Source organism: Diplotaxodon limnothrissa, linkage group LG9, assembly GCF_057381915.1.
Source record: "Diplotaxodon limnothrissa isolate DT_005_m linkage group LG9, D_limnothrissa_male_GT1.1, whole genome shotgun sequence".
Taxonomy (NCBI): domain Eukaryota; kingdom Metazoa; phylum Chordata; class Actinopteri; order Cichliformes; family Cichlidae; genus Diplotaxodon; species Diplotaxodon limnothrissa.
The window spans coordinates 6,454,104-6,460,441 of NC_140604.1; positions in this window are offsets into that span (position 1 = coordinate 6,454,104).

Sequence of the window (6,338 nt, forward strand, 5' to 3'; positions counted from 1 at the left end):
TTTTATTATGTTACAGATTAAGTCATTTGTTCATACTTACTTTGTTCTGTCTTTTCATTTTTCATGAGGGTCAGGTGTGGGGAAACGCCTGCCTAGCATTTCCTCATTTTAAAGTCCTGATGATGTCACACATGACATCAGCAGGTCAAACCAAGTGGAGGGGTTTCTTTGTCAATAGAAACGCTTCCTTTTGTTTGTGTTAAGGTTTAAAGGGATTTGTTGAATGTTTTTCTTTTCATTAATACTGCTATTTAGTTGTGTAAACGTGCATATTAAAAGTGTGAAGAGATTTTGTGTCTTTTTAATCATCTTTGTAGAGCTTTAGATCCCTCAGTTTGAGAGAGTGGTACTGGCTGGGCTAAGTGAAGGGAAATTGATGGCCCTATTTAAAGCCAGTCTCTACCAGATTCAAGAGAGAGGAGAGGTGAGCTGTGTTACCAGAGCCATGGTCTGTTGAGTTTTGTTAACTGAGTTAATTTGGGGGAAGTTTTGTTAAGTTACACATTAAATTAAGTTCACTGTAAATAAATTGCTCACCTCTTGAAACCTGAAATGTTTGCGTAGTCTGCTTCCCTACCACCTTCCTTGACGTTCGAATCTGACTACTTCACAAGAGGGAACACTGATCAAGACGTGATTGAATTGCAGACTTAATGAGCTTTAACAAAAGGATTGCAATTGTTTTGAAATTACAGACATTTTCTGAATTATATGGTCCCCAGTTTATAGGGAGTGAAAAATAATTGGACAATTGACTAAGAAGACATATCATGGCCAGGTGAGGTGTTTCACCTTGCTATGCCATTCCACATTAAACAGATAAAAGACTTAGAACTGTCCCTTTGCTCACTGGAACTTTCAATATAAGATCCAAAACGAATGTCATTATAAAGCAAAAAAACCTATCAAAGAAAAACGAAAAATTATAATGGTCAAATCAACAACCTGGTGGATTTTTAAAAAGGAAAAATACACTGACCAATGTAACCAAGTGGTTACAGTAAAGATTCCTGAAAAGTTAATTCAATTTTTTTATTACCCCCCCTTAAATTAAAGCTGAAACTTGGGACTTCAATTAAATTTTCATTATACCAATGTTTACATGTCAGCAATTTGCCATATTAAAGAAGACTTGGAACTCTCAACTAATGATCATTAGGTCATTTATTCTTAATGTAGGAGCCATATGAGTGGTTTCCGTCTGACTAAGTGGGTTGGTTTAAATGGACTCACTATATTGGTGCATGGGTGTTGGGCGTGTCTCATGGGTGTGGTAGATAATAAATGTGGTTGCACTCACCTGTTCACTTCACCTGATGTTGATGAGCAGAAAGGTAGGGTGAGCAGGAGGCAAAACTTTCTGTTGATCGCAGCTTGAGCGCAGCTTGAATGATTTGATGTATTTTAACTGTAACTTGATGGTTTTGTATATTTGTGCACTAATTGATACCATAGACCAAGTTGTAATTTGATTTAGTAGTTAGTGCAGTTATTATTGAGTTGCAGTTATTTGTTTGTGCAGTCTGTGCATTTGTTAATCCCATGTCCTCGATTTGTATAGTGGACAGTTGCATGTGGAATAAAAGGAGCAAATGATACAGAAGTGTATTTTATGCGTTTATTGTTGCGCGTCATCTGTGTCCTCATGTTTAGCCTGCCGCGGCCATTGGTTGGTTGAGCCGCAACACTTAAGACACTTCAACTTAATTCAGTTCAACAATCATATTCACAAACTTGGACATGTCCATTTTATAAAATATTAGCTCATTTTGAATTTGATACCAGCAACATTTCTCCAAAAGTTGGGATAGAGGCAACAAGCCTGAAAAAGTAAGTGATACTTAAAAGAAACAGCTGGAGGAACATTTGGCAACTAATCAGGCTAACTGAAAACTGGTCGGCATAACTGGTATAAAAAGAGCATCTTAGGGAGACTGTGTTTCTTAGAAATAAATTTGAGTAGAGATTCGTTAATTTGCAAAAAGCTGTCTACAGATTGTGGAACAATTTAAAATGAACGTTCAGCATAAGATTGTATCGTCAAAAGATTTTGAGAATCTGCTGAAATCTGTGTTCAAGGGACAAGGCAGAAAATCGGTGTTGGATGGCTGTCATCTTCAGGCCCTTAAAAACAGGCATGACTCTGTCAAAGAAATCACTGCAAGGGCCCAGGAGCACTGTCTGAAAACAGTTTGTCAACTCAAGTGATGACCTGTAACAGTCACAGCCATCAGGTAATGAGACAATGGTATAATGAGTTGCCTGGAAAATTATTCCTGACAGCTCTTTGGAACCAACAGCTGGGTGTTTTCTTCCCCATTGGAAGTGTCACAACTCAATTGAAAAATTCTGTCCCACTCATTGCAAAATACCATTTGGCCATCATCTCAATGTCAACATTTGCTTGAGGGCAAACTCCAGTGAAAAATTTCTCGTCTGTTTCCACGGGCCTCACGTACCTTGAGCCTTGCATCCATGGGAAGAGGAGCCAGTTAAATATTGCCTTCAGTGTGCTGCTAGCCTGAGGCTGCAATAGGTCCTGCTGCCTCAAGTCCGCCACTGCCTGCTTCTGATGCATAGCTGCCAGATCTTCCATCATTTAAACCAAGGTTGGCACCAGCTGTACAGGCTGTGGGTCTGACAGCCTTGTGGGAGGCATTTAGCACCAGTGTAGCAAGTTACGATGCCATCTCTAAAACTTTGGGACTTCAGCAAACCAGGCCGAGACCTATTATCTACAAATAGAGGAAACCTGAAACTGTGGAGAACCTTTTCAGGAGTGGTACCAAATCTTATTCAGAGTGCATTAACAACTCGTTCAGGACGTCACAAAAGAACCCAGAACAACATTTACACAACTACTGGCCTCACTTTTTTTCTGTTTAGGTCAATGTTCAACATTCAACAGTAAGAAAGACACTGGGCAAAAAGGGCATCCATGGAAAAGTTCTAAGGCAAAAACCACTGGTGACCAAAATAACACAAAGGTTTTTCCCATATTCGCAAGTGAATGATGAATCACAATTTCAATCACTATCAGAATACTTCATTAATCCCTAAGTTAATTATTATGCTCTCTACCAAAAAATCCTGAATGTTCTGGCTCTGAAGCTCAAGTGCACTTCAGTTATGCAGGAAGACAATGGTCAGAAACATACCAGCAAATCCATCTTTGTATGTTTCTGTCAACAGATGTATTCTAAACTAAGAAATAAGATCTAATAATGTGGTAATTTAAATATATTTATATAATGTACAAGTTATTAGAACTCAATTACCAAAGTAATAACTTATCAATATCAAAGTAATATCATATTAACAAAAAAGAAAAAAGTTGGCAGTTGACGCCCAACTTCTCCTTTGTCTTTATCCAGGAATAGAAATAGAAATTGCAGAATCCCAGTAGGTAGTAGTCTGCCACCTATCTATTATAACAGAGGCTAACAGCTGAAAATTGAGCCTATCCTATTTGAAACTTCACATTGTTTTCTGTGGTACTTTCTCAACACATCTCCATCACACAAAAGGACAGTAAGTTATGCCCTTACTCCAGTATCCCAAGATTCTTGTTTATATGTTGGCCAGAAATAACTCTTCTTTTTGCTTAAGGAATGGTGTCCACAAATGCAAGCCCTTAACTCGGTTAAACTTTCTGCCTTGAAGGCTTCATATCTAGTAGCTAATACTATTACCAAGGGGTGGAAATGCCATTAGATATTGGAGAGAAATAAAGGACATATGCCTGGAAGCTGCAGCTGCTAAAGCTGGGCAAGGTGCAAACTGATAAGGCAGCTGAAAATGTTTTTACTAGGTCCATCCTTATGATATACAATTTATGTTTATGTGTTCACAGATGTGGAAATTAGGCTTTCTTGTCTATGTGTAGTGCATCAAGATGACTTGCAAGAAGATTTATTGTTTGCCTTAACATCACTATAGGGAAAATATTTAAAGCAACTGAAATTATGAACTAAAGCTTTGAATTTGGTTTTTGTGCTTAGACCAATGGCCTTCTGCAGTGAGAAGCCACTTATCTGGCTTGACTGCAGAGAAGCTGAACACAATACTGTGAGGCCACCACTTTTACATTCCTCATAAAATGGTGGCCAGTAAAAAAACAATCACTGGAACAAATTAAGGTTATTTTGAAGTTATTAAAGCAATAATTAATTTTAATACCCAAATCTGTCTCAAGGTGGAGAATGAAATCCTGGACTTGAAACAGAGCTTAGTCAAAGATTTGGTCTTGATGTGGTCATATCTTTGAACCACATTACCTGGACAGTTTTGTGGGCTGTGGAAATAAGCCAGGGATTTGAAACCAGCATCTTAATTATTGTGCCACTGTGCTGGCACACATACTGAGTGACCACTCTTCTGTACCAAGGACAGTGCTTGTGTTAACCACTGTTCATAATAGTATTATTTTTATCCATTCCAGATTGCCAATCTTGGTAGCTGAGGATTGGTCTGCCAGGAACTCCTCCTGCAGGAGGATGGGCCCATGTCACCTTTTCGGGCTGTGCCCGACCGGGCCCCATGGACAAAGGCCTAGCCACCAGACGCTTGCCCTTGGGCTCAGGCCTAGCTCCAGGGCGACTCAGACGCCAGCAAGGTGGAGGTGGAGTACTGGTTTGGGCTGGTATCATCAAAGATGAGCTTGTGGGGCCTTTTCGGGTTGAGGATGGAGTCAAGCTCAACTCCCAGTCCTACTGCCAGTTTCTGGAAGACACCTTCTTCAAGCAGTGGTACAGGAAGAAGTCTGCATCATTCAAGAAAAACATGATTTTCATGCAGGACAATGCTCCATCACACGCGTCCAAGTACTCCACAGCGTGGCTGGCAAGAAAGGGTATAAAAGAAGAAAAACTAATGACATGGCCTCCTTGTTCACCTGATCTGAACCCCATTGAGAACCTGTGGTCCATCATCAAATGTGAGATTTACAAGGAGGGAAAACAGTACACCTCTCTGAACAGTGTCTGGGAGGCTGTGGTTGCTGCTGCATGCAATGTTGATGTTGAACAGATCAAAACACTGACAGAATCCATGGATGGCAGGCTTTTGAGTGTCCTTGCAAAGAAAGGTGGCTATATTGGTCACTGATTTGTTTTTGTTTTGTTTTTGAATGTCAGAAATGTATATTTGTGAATGTGGAGATGCTATATTGGTTTCACTGGTAAAAATAAATAATTGAAATGGGTATATATTTGTTTTTTGTTAAGTTGCCTAATAATTATGCACAGTAATAGTCACCTGCACACACAGATATCCCCCTAAAATAGCTAAAACTAAAAACAAACTAAAAACTACTTCCAAAAACATTCAGCTTTGATATTAATGAGTTTTTTGGGTTCATTGAGAACATGGTTGTTGTTCAATAATAAAATTATTCCTCAAAAATACAACTTGCCTAATAATTCTGCACTCCCTGTACATTTGGGTGTGAATAGTAGAAACGTGTGAAGAGGCTGAAGCTTCTGAGTTGCTGCTGCAAATATCTGTAGATCTCTTGGCTGCACAGTTCTGTAATCAAGGGGAAGTTGAAAAGCTCAGTGGGCAAGACTGTTCAGAAGGAGGAATTGAGCAACAGAATCATTGGGGAAGGCAGTCCAGAAGTGAAAAAGAATTGAGAGGTGTGAGAAATGGCTAAAACTATGTGGAAGCAGAATTTACAGGAGGCAGGGCAGAGTGGCAAGGCAGTTCTGTAGGATTCACAAGCTGGCCTACAGACACTCAAAGCAACAGGCACAAATGGTGCAAATCATGGAAAACATCATTAGATTGTTTAATCATTTTACAATCAGTCCAGTTTCACTATTAATTTTTAAATGCACATATTTATTTAATCTAACATTGCACTGCAGCAGATAACATACAGTGGTGTGAAAAAATATTTGCCCCCATCCTGATTTCTTATTTTTTGTATGTTTGTCACACCTTAAATGTTTTAAATCATCAAATAAATGCAAATATTCGGCAACGATAACACAGGTGAACACAAAGCGCAGTTTCTTTAATGAAGGTGTTCAGTATCTGGAGTTGACTCTGGACAGGTTGCCAGTCTGACGCAGCTAGAATCGCCATCTACCCAGAGGTAATTGGAGAGAGCATGATTTGAACCCAGGATCTCCTTGTGCTGTACCACTATGTTGGCTATAATCTACAAACCATGTTTTGCATTTTAGACTTTGATTGGAATGCTCACCAAGGCTAGTGCTTATTTACTCCAAATTTTGACCCTAGCGTCTAAATGTGGGACCAGCTTAATTAATGTGGTTTGTTGAGCCTGTCCAAATTGAAGTTCACTGTTCTTAGATGACTGAAGTGGCACCTAG